Consider the following 14,301-nt stretch of genomic DNA (forward strand, 5'->3'; position numbering starts at 1 on the left):
TAATTGGCCCGGCCGAAATAGTAAATGAGCCGTGCACAAATTTAATTCGCTTGGACAAAGTAGTTATTCGCCCGGACAAATGATTTGCCCTTGCAAAATAGTAGTTAGCTTGGGCAAAATAATAATTGGCCCAGGCGAAATAGTAAATGGGCCGTGCAAAAATTTAATTTGCCCGGACAAAGTAGTTATTCGCCCGGACAAGTTATTTGCCCTTCAAAATAGTAGTTGGCTTGGGCAAAATAATAATTGGCCCGGGCAAAGTAGTTATTCGCCCGGACAAGTTATTTGCCCCTGCAAAATGATAATTGGCCCGGGCGAAATAGTTAATGGGCCGTGAAAAAAATTAATTCGCCCGGACAAAGTAGTTATTCGCCCGGATAAGTTATTTGCCCTGGCAAAATAGTAAATCCTATAAAAAAGCCTCCGTATAAAGGTGTCCATTTTTGTGTACAACAAAATTGTATTTTTGCTCACCGTTGAATTTGTTGAAATCGTCCAGCTCCCGGTCATTGTTCCAACTTATTGACAGTTGCGCAACAAACTCATTCACATCATCCGCCTCATACGTGTACTTAAAAGGAAAACAACAAATGTTTTCAGAAATTGATCATCTGTGATCTTCTAGGTAAGAGTTGTGTTTATTATGTGTGTTAATTGTAATGATGTTAAATTTGCATTTGGGACAAATTAATATTATTACTTTTTGATATGATTTGAGGGTATAACCCTGGAAAGCGCCCCCTATTGTCAACGTGCAATCGTAGATCAGTGAGAACACTCACAATGGGGTTCTGTGCATATTATATTAATATAGTTTAGAAATATGAAGACAAAAATGTGTGTATGCCTTCTCTTACTTTCTATGGATGCTATAAGAATCCTGAGCAGATGTGGATGGTATTTACTTAATTTTGGAAGAAAAACAAATAATATATTTTTGTTTTACCATACACAAACTGTACAGTGGCAGCAAGACACGCACTTATTGACTAACTAATTTTATTTTCCTTACCCCATGCTAAATTGGGCGATTCCACTTGGAGGTGTTGACAGATGCCCCAGTACAGGGTAAACTGAAATAGCGGGTCCAGTGGATTTGATTTCCAGATGTGGCAGATGATAAACCAATTGGTCAGTGAGAGCTCTCACAGTTGTGACTTGCTCGAGATACAATGAGTAGATCCTTATTAACGGTGCTTTAATACGAACTGTTTTAGACAAACAAAAACATGATCTAGCTGTTTGACATTAAATATGCGAAAATAAATATGTTTGCACAGTCTGTAATGTATTATTACTTATCCTTTTTAGCAACTTGTAATACTTACCGATCGACTATTACATATGATGACGTCATCTGATACTCTAGTAGCTTTGACACTCTGTTGCAGTTTGTCAATTAACAAGGAACACTTATAGTTGAGCTAGCACGAAAAAGAATGAGCTATGAGAGTTACAACAGCAAAAAAGGATGTTTTACTCGTGCATTGTCTCAGTAAAAACAAAAAAATTATTGTCTTACGTCAGACAATATTGGTCTCAAGATACAAGGATATTACCTCAAGAAAGTTTGGGCGTATTTAAAGGCAGTCTACTGAAGCGTGTACAATAGGTGGAATTGTTAGTAACTTGGCAGCACTTTTTCTAATCGAACATATACGTATAATAACCAACCTGTGAAAGTTCGAGATTAATCGGCCATCTGGAAAAAAAGTGAAAAACCGACGATATAATTCCGTTCTTCGTGCATGTCGTGTGAATTTCAAATGCTTGCACAATTCCTAGGACAGATTTTTGAATGTCGCCCTCACGCGTTTGAAACAAGAAATCGACGACTATTTTGTGAAAGATAGCGATTGTATTGTGAACGGTCGTTGGTACAGTCGCTCCTACTCAGGCTTCGGGGAGAGAGTGGCCGTCTGCAGTTGGTTTTATAGAAAGGTCACAGAAGGGCCAATCTTTGATAAGCGATCTACTATGCTTTAGCGCGTGGGATCTGGAGACGGAGGGTGTGTGTGTGTGTGTGTATCGTCGGCCTGCATGCTGCATGCAGTACAAATAATGCTAACTTGCTAGCTATACCAGCGCAGAATGACAGTGAAGATAAATTCTAATGGACGTTTTTAGGACTATTTTTAACTTTCTTTTTTATGGAGATAGAATGATATTATCAACGCACACCATGACCATGTTGATCGTCAAACTACAGGGGTCTTGTACCGAGATAAATGTGGAACTTGCATATAATGTCCATATAAAAATATATTTTTTTCCCCTTTCCCTACATTGTCACAGGCGGCAATTTACCGGCAACCAGCTCGCATCTGCAATTTTCCATAAGGAAACTCATTCACATTCCTGTTTTAATTCACAAAGGACATTATTTCTAGTATTAAATTTTCCAAACAAAAACAAATAATCGACAATTTATTACCAAAGTCTCCTCTCTCGGCCGTCCTCCGAGACGACACTCCTCCATTTCAATCTTGTTTCTCAAAATTTCTAAATTTATATATTTTATTTTGTAATTTTAATTTGCCTCTGTGGGGTCTAAATATATCAGTAAACATTGTTAAAATGTACGTCTACTCTTTTTGTCACGCACCATCAATTATCTGACAATTTATGTTGCACCCTGGACCATGGTCACACTTTGTACGTGCGTTTACTTTTGTGAAATAAACCAAAGTCCCAGCAGAGTGGTGGCCCGTTGATTTCTTCCTCTGTGGTTGAACCGTGGCATGCAACACACACGCACCCGGCAGGCGAGTGTGTGTGAGCCTGCTGCCGGGTGTACTCCGACTCGAGCATGCTTCAATAAACAAAACTGAGAAGTGCTCGGGGAATATATATTTATCGAATGGGGCTAAGATGCGAGGAGATACAAAAAGTAAAACAATGACTCAGTCGAGCAGTAGGTTTCGTCAACAACCAAAATAAACTTTATTTATTAAAAATCTATAGAAAGTTAAACCAGTCAGTGAAATCCAGAATAAAAATGAAAGGGTTAGTAACTACACCTTATTTGAAACCCCAGAGAACTAGTGAACCATGGAGGAATACATTTTGAACACAGCTATAAGAAGAAGAAGAGACAAAAAAACAGAGTGCCAATAAGTTTCAGATTAAAATAAAAAAACCGACACCATGTAGCACTGTATTGAACACACGTAATGTAGGCAAAATTGTGAACAGAATAACATAGTTGGAGGGGTGACTGGGATCGTGGAGGAACAAGCTGATATTGATTGTTCCTTACGGTGCCACTCTGATCATGTCACCAAGATTAAGAACGTTTTGTTGGTCAAAGACTTCTGTAAGAAAATAACAAACCGTCTGCACGTCTGGGTGATAAAAAAAAAGAGGAAATGTAAACATTGAAGGGCAATTGACTTGAACCATCTTCAGCAGTATACACGTATTTTCTCTCTAACACATTTTCTCTCTTGCCCGGTACGTAAGGTAGGACGCGCGGTTCGGGCCCGCCAACAAAATAATACAAGCTTATGTAGAGGAGTGAAATTTAACTTTGTTTTTATTGATCCTTATTGCAATGGGATTTTTGCCAAAGTGGTTCCCCTAAAGTTACTGATTTTATAGGAGTGGCACCCCTGCATAGTTCCTTGACTTAGTTTACTCTTTACTTAATTAATGATGCGAGGCGCACCAGTCTATTGCTTTGTGTTCCACTGGCCACATGTGCTAGTGTGGGTCAGTGAGCAGCGATACAGCGTTGAGGACAGATCCAATTTCAAGTTTCCTCTTGTGTCCTCCAAAATTCTTAAAAGTTTGGACATCAAGTTGCTGTATTTCCCTGTTTGCTCAATAATTCTGGCTATTCATTATTTGTTCTGATTGTGCTTAGAGAGTAATTCGCTATTAGTGCTGTGTTGGGTTTTTACTTTTTTTTTATATTTTGTATTTTTAAGTTTAATCTGGAGTTAACATTTGCTCTGGCTTAAAGTAAATTCTTCTGGATTGTTCGAACATCAGTGGTCAAAGTTTAATTAAAAGTTCATAGTGTTGTTTCAGTGCAAAATTTAGTGTACTTGCCCCAGTTATTTAAGGAAAATCTGCGACTCGTCATTTAGATCTTCGGTCGTCACTGCAATCCCTCTAGCTTTATTAGTTTTATTCATTTATTTTCTAAGTGTACCCATTTTCCGGGTTACACTTACAACATATCATAATGAATGTAATGAACCTTGAGTTAGAACAGCAACTTTTTTTTAAATCTAATATAAGCGCCGCGCCGCGAGACTCCGTCTGTAATTTCGTTGATTTGTTGACACATCACTCACCTAAAAATGAGCTCATCATCAGAATCATCAGAAGAGATGGGACTCCCGGCATTCAGGTAGTTAACAAATTCCGTGTTCTAAAGCATAGATACCTATCTATTTATAACATTTTCTGCAGATGAATTTGGAGGGTTTGGCACTATCGGGATGAAACAAAAACAACATAGGCCTATTTTTGTATGGATTCACACGTTCGCATGGTTGTGCGTATACGACAGCTGGTCTTCACTTTTTTGGGAGGTTTGAGTAAATAAAAACACTAAGAGTGTTTACCCCACCAAAAAAAGTGTTTACTCTCTCTGCATACGTATAAATTATACCATAAAGTTCCTTACGAACTGTATATTTCATTTGTATATGTACATTTTCTTGCAACTGTTTTTGGTATGTGCTATTTCAATAACAAAATTTGCTGTTCATCCCCTGCTATTATTATAATTACGATTATTTTTTAATTAACTTTTGTTTCTTATTTAATTAATTGTTGGTTTATTTATACATTTTTTTATTTATGTATTATTTCAGACAAACCAAGGAAGAGGCCGGCGAGGCAGAAGACTTTCAGGCAGGGCTAGGCCAAGTGGGCGTGGCAGAGAAAGAGGAGGGCGGGGAAGGGCTGGGACTGAAGGCACTGGCAGGGCAGCTAGAGGAGGCAGGGGGTTAGAAGAAGAGGGGCAGAGGCAGGGGAGCTGTAATCCAGCCTCCAGACCAAGCAGTTGTGGCTCTCGGTGAGCAAAGACAACAACGGTTAAGGGTAACTATTCAAGAAAAGATAAATACAATAACTGTTTAAACTGTGTGGGCACATTAATTTTTATTTGGCACAAATACATTGCTCCTGACATCTAATTTATAAATAATAAAAAGTGGGTATGGAAATTAAATGCAAAACCAACATGACAGATAACGTTGACAGTTCCCTGGTCAAATCTAATGAATGTGCTGATTTCCAACGCATATTACATCAGAATTTACATTCTTTCATTCATGTGAACAAGTCACCTATTTTTGTTTTCATTCCTGGTGAATGTCAATTGTAAAGATCATGTATTTACAACAAGGGAATAATTATTGTTTACGAAGTCTTGTGGATATAAACCAACTTATTTTTTCCAAACATTGTTTTTTTACAATCATAAAGTATAAGGTCACTGTCATGGAACAAATAATTACCAGTTATCTGCTTGTAAAAAAAATAATTTAAAATATTATTTTATTCAGGAAGACATTGCAAACATGTCAAATGAGGCAGTGAGGCAGTTGCTTCTGAAAACAGTGGAAAGAAGTCCAGGGCTGATATTCGACATCCTAAATATTCCTGCGGACAGACAGCCACAGCCTGCTCAAGCTTTGGACTGGTGTGTTTGTGGCAACTGCAGACAGATGCCAACAGACCAAGAATGCATCTGCTGCAGGAACACACCTGAAAACTGCCTTTCTGTTCATCCGGTATGTAAATTTTTTTACCTTTGAAAATGGTACACTTAGATTAAACAATAAACAATAATAAATAACTAAAATAAAACTAAATTTACAAAACTAAAAAGTTGTGTTTCCTCCCATCTACATTTAGCATTGTCAAGAACAGCTTAACAAGCCATCAACAAACCTAGAAAAGAATACCTGTTCATGTGACATGTCAACACCAGGGGGGGGGGGGGCAGGTGTTCTGAGTTACCCCCCCCCCCTTCCCCAGAACCCTTGATCCATTTGGCCAACACACCTAGATGAGGTTGAACAAATTGCTAATTACACCATTCCCCCATTCCCCTCCCCCCGAAAAATTATCTCTATGCCTTTTGCTGCCCCCCCCCCTCCTCCAAATATGTTTTTTTACGCCAATTATTTTATATAAACAAAATACAAAGTATGGCTTAGTTAGTGTTGTTATTAAGCACAATTCTAAATCTACCATATGTAAAAGCCAGTAACAATAATAACTAATAAATGTAAGTACCAAGGTAAAAACACACACGTTTATTCCATACAGAAAAGCGTATAGGAACCCCTCCCTAACACCCGACTAACTGTGTATTTTTAGTTTTTATAGAAAATGGTTTAGCAACCCACCCCCCACCCCAAAAGATGTTTTAGTTACACACTAATAATTCATGCAAAATATTTCCTTTTTTTTTTAATTGCAGACATTAAACAATATTATGGACCCTATGGCAATCGCTCTTCAACGTGCGTTATGGAGAGAGCTCCTTAATGTCGACATGTGTACAAAATAACAACCTGCGAAATTTTGGAATCAATTGGTCGTCGAATTTGCGATATAATAACGGAAGAAAAAATACCCTTGTATTGTCCCACTAAGTTGTGGCTTTCAGATGCTTGATTTCTGGACCTCAAAATTTAGTTCTGAGGTCTTGTAATAAAATTCAAATGTTTAGTGGAAAATTACTGTTTTCTCAAAAACTATGTTACTTCAGAAGGTGCGGCTTCTAATGTTTTATGTTATCAACAGCTCTCCATTGCTCCTTACCAAATAAGTTTTTATAACAAGTAATTGAGTAATTACCAATAGTGCCTAGTAGCTTTAGTAACTGCTTTTAATAAAAGTTTAATAACTTGATCACTGCAAAAAGTTATGAAAACATTCATCATTTGGACCTCGCCTCGGAAAAATGTTTTTTTTTTTTTTTACAATACGCAATTTATTGTAATGTTAGCTTTAGATGTAAGCAACTTTCAAAAAGGAAATTTGGGATAAGCATTTTTGCAGTTTTTGTGTGATGTACTATGTGCCTGATGGTTAATTATGCACACATCTGTGATTGCATAACATACACTGTATGCATACATGTACATCCATGGTTTTAATGGCACACTGTCTTACGGTGCCCTCAAATGCAACTCCCTGCGTTTTCAAACCAACCATGCTGTACAAAAAACAAATATGCGCACTATTGCAATATGGCTTGGACTCGAATGCGGGCATAAATATTGCACTCATGGGCAACACAAACAGTGTGGCTGGTTATACTTACAGTCTACATGCAAATTTTCATTACTAAATAAAAAAGCATTGTTAGTTTGGTCCCTAGCTTATTGATGCCCAAACTTTTGTTTTACCAAAGTATCAGGAAAAAGTTGTTTGAATTACATAACATGTTCTGTTGGCGTTGTTTTCTGTTGAATCAAACTAATCCAACCACTGGACACCAAGTTACATTTCAATCTGTGAAGGTCAGATCAAAACAAAAATTAATTTAATGGGAAGGTACACTATTGGTAATTGTCAAAGACCAGTGTTCTCACTTTGTGTATCCCACCATAAGTATAAAATAACAAACCTGTGAAAATTTGAGATCAATTGGTCATCGAAATTGGGAGAAAATGATGAAAGATTAAAACACCCTCGTTTGACGAATTTGTGTGTTTTCAGATAGGAATAAAACACTTCTAGCTAGAACTATTTTATTATTTTAGTGAGAAGTGTACCTCTTTTTCAAAAAACTACGTTACTTCAGGTGAGCCTTTTCCAACAATGTTTTATACTATCAACAGCTCTCCAAAGCTATAGTTACCAAGTCAGTTTTTAAGCTAATATTTGTAATTACCAAACATGTACATGTACCTTCCCTTTAAAGGGAATGACCCTGTTATTAAAACTGTATATTACGTATTTTAACTACCTGATAATTCTTCCCTTATACACAAACAAGTATACTTGGAAACAGAGGCAGTAAGTTTCTTTCAGTCCCTGCTACAAACCATATTATATATATTTTTTTGATTACCACATTTTAATATTTATCTTGGACTTTCAGTGGAGTAGTGTTTGGTCAGTTCTTGAGTGATGAAGCTTAATATTAAAAAAAATAATTGTGTTGTTTGTACATCAATTGATTAATACACTGTCTATATTATTTCTTGAAAACGCTATCAGATTTTTAAGTTCAAATTTGACAATGCATTCACCTTTTGGGAAAAAATATGAACATTTTTTCTTTATTTTCCCAAGATAGATTGAGTCTGCTTACATAATGAGAAAAAACTTGAAATAAATGTTACCAGACTCCTTGTGTACATATTTCAGAACTTTTGGTTCCAGACTCCTTGTGTACATCTTTCAGAACTTTTGGTTCCAGACTCCTTGTGTACATATTTCAGAACTTTTGGTTCCAGACTCCTTGCGTACATATTTCAGAACTTTTGGTTCCAGACTCCTTGTGTACATATTTCAGAACTTTTGGTTCAAGACTTCTTGTCGTACGTGTATTTCAAAACGTTTGGTTCCAGACTCCTTGTGTACATATTTCAGAACTTTTGGTTCCAGACTCCTTGCGTACATATTTCAGAACTTTTGGTTCCAGACTCCTTGTGTACATATTTCAGAACTTTTGGTTCAAGACTCCTTGTCGTACGTGTATTTCAAAACGTTTGGTTCAAGACTACTTGTACATATTTCAGTACTTAACTTTATATGCATGCAGTACACATATTTAAAGACAGTCATGCCACCAAACTGCTATCATTCAAAAGCGTGACATATGTCCTCGTTTGAAGATTTCCTCGACCTTTGGTGGAGTCTTGGTTGCGAGGCGAGGGGCAATCCTCCTGGGGTCATCGTCCCGTCTCTCAGGGGGAACACTCAGTCGGCCTGTATCCTCCAGTCTCATCCGTAGTATTTTCTGCATCAAAGCGGGGATATAGGTGTACTGCTTGGGTACTTTGTTCTTGATGACGACATAGTCTTTGGAGTTCTTGGACCACCTTGCAAGATACCTTGGGTTGTAAACAATAACAGTTTCAGTTTTAAGTTTCAGCTGTTATTGTTTTTCATATATTAAAAATATTTTACTATATGGTCAACCTATATACACCCCAACTACGGTCACCGGATGGTTGGAAATAGACAAATCTCATGTACAGTACAAGCCTGGAGCACAAGAAAAATAAATTGTTTGTTGGCATTACAATCTGAAATATAACTCCTGAAAGAAGCCAGGATAATGAATGGCCTATCCATAAAACACACAGGCCTATAACCCTTTTCAGATGGCTGACAGATGACCCTTTCATTAATTTAACTGTCATTAGTTGTGCAACCCTTACTGTTGCCTAGCAACAACCATGAGCAATGGACTTTCAGCTACTCAGCAAAAACACAGCAGACGACCAACTGTGACCCACTGTGACGACCAATGACACTGAACACTCTGAGAGGTGATTGGTTCAAATGGAGAGCTATCCATTGCTTGTTAGTTTATTGTTTCATAGTGAAAATTGAAGAGTCTGATTGGTTTTCCATTGATGTTTGCTTTTCACCATGGAGCTATATTCTAACTTGGTACGAAATCACCAATTTCTTTCCTTTTTTGTATAAAAAAAAATTTAAATGTTTGTACTGTTTACGTTATTTTTCCTCTCTTTTCTCTGAATATATATTTGCAGAAAACATTCTTATTTGCAGTAAACATTCTTATAATATTAAAGACACTGGACACTTTTGGTAACGGTGAAAGACCAGTCTTCACAGTTGGTGTATCTCAACATATGCATAAAATAACAAACCTGTGAAAATGTGAGCTCAATCGGTCGTCGGAGTTGCGAGATATTAATGAAAGAAAAAAAACACACCCTTGTCGCACCATGGTCACACGAAGTTTTGTGCTTTCAGATGGTTGATTTCGAGACCTCAAATTCTAAACCTGAGGTCTGGAAAACTACTTCTTTCTCAAAAACTACAGAACTTCAGAGTGAGCTGTTTCTCACAATGTTTTATACTATCAACCTCTCCCCAAAACTCGTAATCAAGAAAGGTTTTAAAACTTTTATGATAATAATTATTTTGAGTAATTACCAATAGTGTCCACTGCCTTAGTTTAATAATTATAAGGTAAGACAAAAAAAGTCAGTGTAATTTGAGCTTATTTAGGACGGATAAATTGTTGGCCAGGTGGTAAAATTTGACCAAAATACCCTGAAGTTCAGGGCCTAATAAACAACTGGACCATGACGTGGGCATGGTGGTGGGCGTGTGAATCTGCATGGGTGTGTGTGAGTGGGGTCGTCTCAATTTGCCGTTCAAACCAGCATAGCTCACCAGGGGCGAGCGCCGTGTTTTTGCGGTTGAGAGCATGAAGTAAACTTTTTTTTGTCAGGCAACAGATAACATCTAAAGAAGACGACTGCAAAGTTATGTATAATGAACAAGTATTTTGGTATTTCAATTACAGTAACACTCACCTGCTATCGTGCAAGTCAAGCAAAGTTTTTGCAAGATCCGCATTTGACATGCGGAGCTGCAATGCTTTGGTTTTCCATCTGATGATCTGTTCATAATGGAAACTGGAAGCTTGATGTTCCCACTAATGAGCGCCTTTCTTGCCTTGTACTGTTTGTTCGCAGATACATGCGATCGTTTCCCTGCGCTGTCAGTTAGCTTTTTCTTCCGTTTACCTTCTTCCATATTGCATCAAAGGACTTGCCAAAATATTTATGAAAAAGTTGTGCGCTACATACGATAGGACGAGTCGAATGGCAGCTCGCACCGCGTAGTCGATCTCGGTGTGTCTTCGTTCGTCGCGTCTATTTTCCACCACACGGACGTACACACGATTACGTACGTAAGAGTCACTGTCAATGTCATCCCATGGGCCCAATACGAGACTTTCCAACGCTAGGTGGCAGCAGACATACCGGGTAATTTCCATTGTTTACGTAGTTCTGAACCTGCGCATAATTCTGAGAACAATGGATTTACCCGGTAAGTCTGCTGCCCTCTATCGTCCCAGAAAGTCTCCCATTGCATATGATCGAACGTACCAATTAAGAATTATGAATAACTTTTTTTGGTCGTGTGAGGGCAGCGTCGTATTTTATTTTTAAAAAACAGCGGTTTTATCACGCGTGATAATTAGCGAACGTTGGACCATCGTTTTACTAATTGCTCGAAAATTATAACATTTCAAGACGAAATATTTCATGAGAAGTTTTCTACCATGACCATCTTTATACCATGTAAGTTACATGTAAAACTGTTTCAAGTTTTTTTGGTAAAAATTTCCAATCATAGACGCTGCAGTAAACGAAAATGTCAAGTCGTAAACTTTTCCGAATTTCATTTCAAATGTTTTCAATGAATAAGGAAATCTAGTCATATGATTATAAATAGATTTCAATTGTGTAATAAAAAAAAAAATTGAATCCCCTTATCCATCGCTTTTCTTAAAGATTTGCGAAAAGCTCCGTTACGTAATTACTCTCAAAACGTCACAGTTGGGAGCTCCACTTTTTAAAGCCGCTTTGTTGGAGCGTGGAGGTATTACACAGCAAACTCCCACAAATGACGTCAAAGCATTGTTCTTTGACGCGCGCCGTCAACAGCAGAAGTGTTTTTAGTTTTTTCAAAACCTGTAGGTTGGTAGCTGTTTTTTAATCGATTATTACGAACAGTTTAGAAGTGTACACTATAATCAATATCAAAATTACATTAAAATGGTGACCAAGTGCAATATAAACAAGTTAAAACAGCATTTCCGTTCAACACAATCCGCCCAAGTAGCTGTTTAACTCCGAGCATACATCCCCTAGCTGCTTCACTTGGTGCTAAGAACACATCCTGTCTAGATTGTGTGTGTGTATGGGCTCTGGAAAAGGCTGGTCATAGAGAGAGTGCATTATAAGTTCAATAAATTATTTATCATCAAAATAATATGACATTTCAGTCAGAAATATTTAAAGGGATGTTTGCTATAGACCATTTAAGTTTCATATTAATCTGGCTATGGTCTTCACAGTTGTGCTTCCTACCGTTTATGTAATGTTCCTTTAAAGGCAGTGGACACCATTGGTAATTACTCAAAATAGCTATTAGCATAAAACCTTTCTCGGTATTAACGAGTAATGGGGAAAGGTTTATAGTATAAAACATTGTGAGAAACGGCTCCCTCTGAAGTAATGTAGTTTTCGAGAAAGAAGTCATTTTCCACGTATTTGATTTCGAGACCTTAGATATAGAATTTGATGTCTAAAAACCAAGCATCTGAAAGCACACAACTTCGTGTGACAAGGGTGTTTTTTCGTTCATTATTATATCGCGTCTTCGACGACCGATTGGGCTCAAATTTCCACAGGTTTGTTATTTTGTGCATATGTTGAAATACACCACGTGAGAAGACTAGTCTTTGACAGTTCCCAATATTTGTCAAGTGTCTTTAAGTTATAACAACATGTGACAAACCTCGTTGGAGTCTGGTATGTTGGAGACATTGACTTGTAATTCTTTTTGAATGTCGACTGGAACAAGAACCTCCCCATACTGCGGTTGTAGCTGAGGACAGAAGGTTGGTCCTCGGTTTGCTCCCCCAGCAGGATTCTAAAGTAGAGCCACATAAAACATAAAACAACGAGTGAAATTGTAGACACTTTTCACACGAGAGCCTAGTGTTCCAGCATTAGTGAAACTGTATAATTAACGGTGATTTAATCAACAAGTATCTGTATCAGTTGGGTAAATTGTTTTCAAACTGTTATCAAATTTAATCAAATTGTTATCATATTTTGTGCATATGCCTACAGCTTTTCTTCTTTTTTTAAGTCAGGGTGTTGATGTTTTTTTGTAATTGTTTACAATAACGAATGTTAACACGCCAGTTTAGATCTTTTTAACTTCTGTCGGGTATTTTATGATATTCTGAATAAACCCTATTGAATCGAATTGGAAAAAAAGCAAACCGATGACAAAAAACATAACACGACGAGTAAATGTATAGGCACTTTTCACAAAATATCGTGTTGCACATAATACATCAAAAACAAAGCAGGAAGGGCCTTGTAATTGGATCCTGAACAAACAAACTATCAACAGGAAACACAGATGAGTTTGCTGGTTTTACTTTTAAAGACACTGGACACTATTGGTAATTGTCTATAAAAAAAACAGCCTTCTCACTTGGTGTATATTAACATAAGCATAAAATAACAAACCTGTGAAAACTTGAGCTCAATTGGTCGTCGAACTTGCAGGATAATAATGAAAAAAAAATCACCCTTGTCACACGAAGTTGTGTGCATTCAGATGCATCATTTATAACAGTGTCCACTGCCTTTGATGTGTTTCAAATAGTAAGATACTTCCTCAAACTTTATTGAGTTTGCTCCATTTGATATGTTTATAATTTATACCAGTATATTTATAATCTCCAAATATGCTGTACGTGACGTGTGTCATTTTTCTCTTGCAACTTCGATGACCAACTGAGCCAAGATTGTCAAAGGCTTGTTATTTAATGCATTTTGTTGGGATACACAAAATTGGAATACTTGTCTTTGACATTAACCAAGGGTGTCCAGTGCCTTTAAACAAACAGAAAATAATATATTAACATCACCAACATTGAGACCGTTGACAATGGAGAATTCGTTGGAACAGTCAGTACTTTGATGGGCGCATGTATTGTCAAATACGCACCAATCACAGTCCCAAGAACTTGTTACGCACTCGCCACAACTGTACAGATACAATCGATTCCCAATGTGTCAATAAAACGTGGAGAAATTCATTTGATTAATAAAAGGAAATAATAATAATAATAACGATAACGATAGCGATAACGATTACGATAACGATAACGAAGACGATGACGATAACGATACAATAACAATAACGATAACGATAACGATAACGATAACGATAACGATAACGATAACGATAACGATAACGATAACGATAACGATAACGACAACGACAATGACAACGACAACGACAACGACAACGACAACGACAACGATAACGATAACGATAACAAAACGATAATGATAACGATAATGATAATGTTTGATAATGATAATGATAATGATAACGATAATGATAATGATAATGATAATGATAATGATAATGATAATGATAATGATAATGATAATGATAATGATAATGATAATGATAATAATAATAATAATAATGACATCATTTGATTTCGGGCATGCGGCAAAATTGATCTTTTAAATTAACACCAATATTTTAGCGACCTGGAGTATTGTCACCACC

At 37.0% G+C, this 14,301-nt stretch overlaps 1 long non-coding RNA gene across 1 annotated transcript; it reads right to left on the reverse strand.

The window, feature by feature from the left end:
- Positions 1-1,392: 1,392 nt before the first annotated feature.
- Positions 1,393-13,760, reverse strand: LOC117299707. The gene is made up of 3 exons (XR_004520096.1): positions 13,650-13,760; positions 12,496-12,630; positions 1,393-1,424 (listed from the first exon to the last, which is right to left on the reverse strand). It is a non-coding gene; the product is annotated as an uncharacterized LOC117299707 (long non-coding RNA).
- Positions 13,761-14,301: the final 541 nt, after the last annotated feature.

This window comes from Asterias rubens, chromosome 14, assembly GCF_902459465.1.
Source record: "Asterias rubens chromosome 14, eAstRub1.3, whole genome shotgun sequence".
NCBI classification, from domain to species: Eukaryota; Metazoa; Echinodermata; class Asteroidea; order Forcipulatida; family Asteriidae; genus Asterias; species Asterias rubens.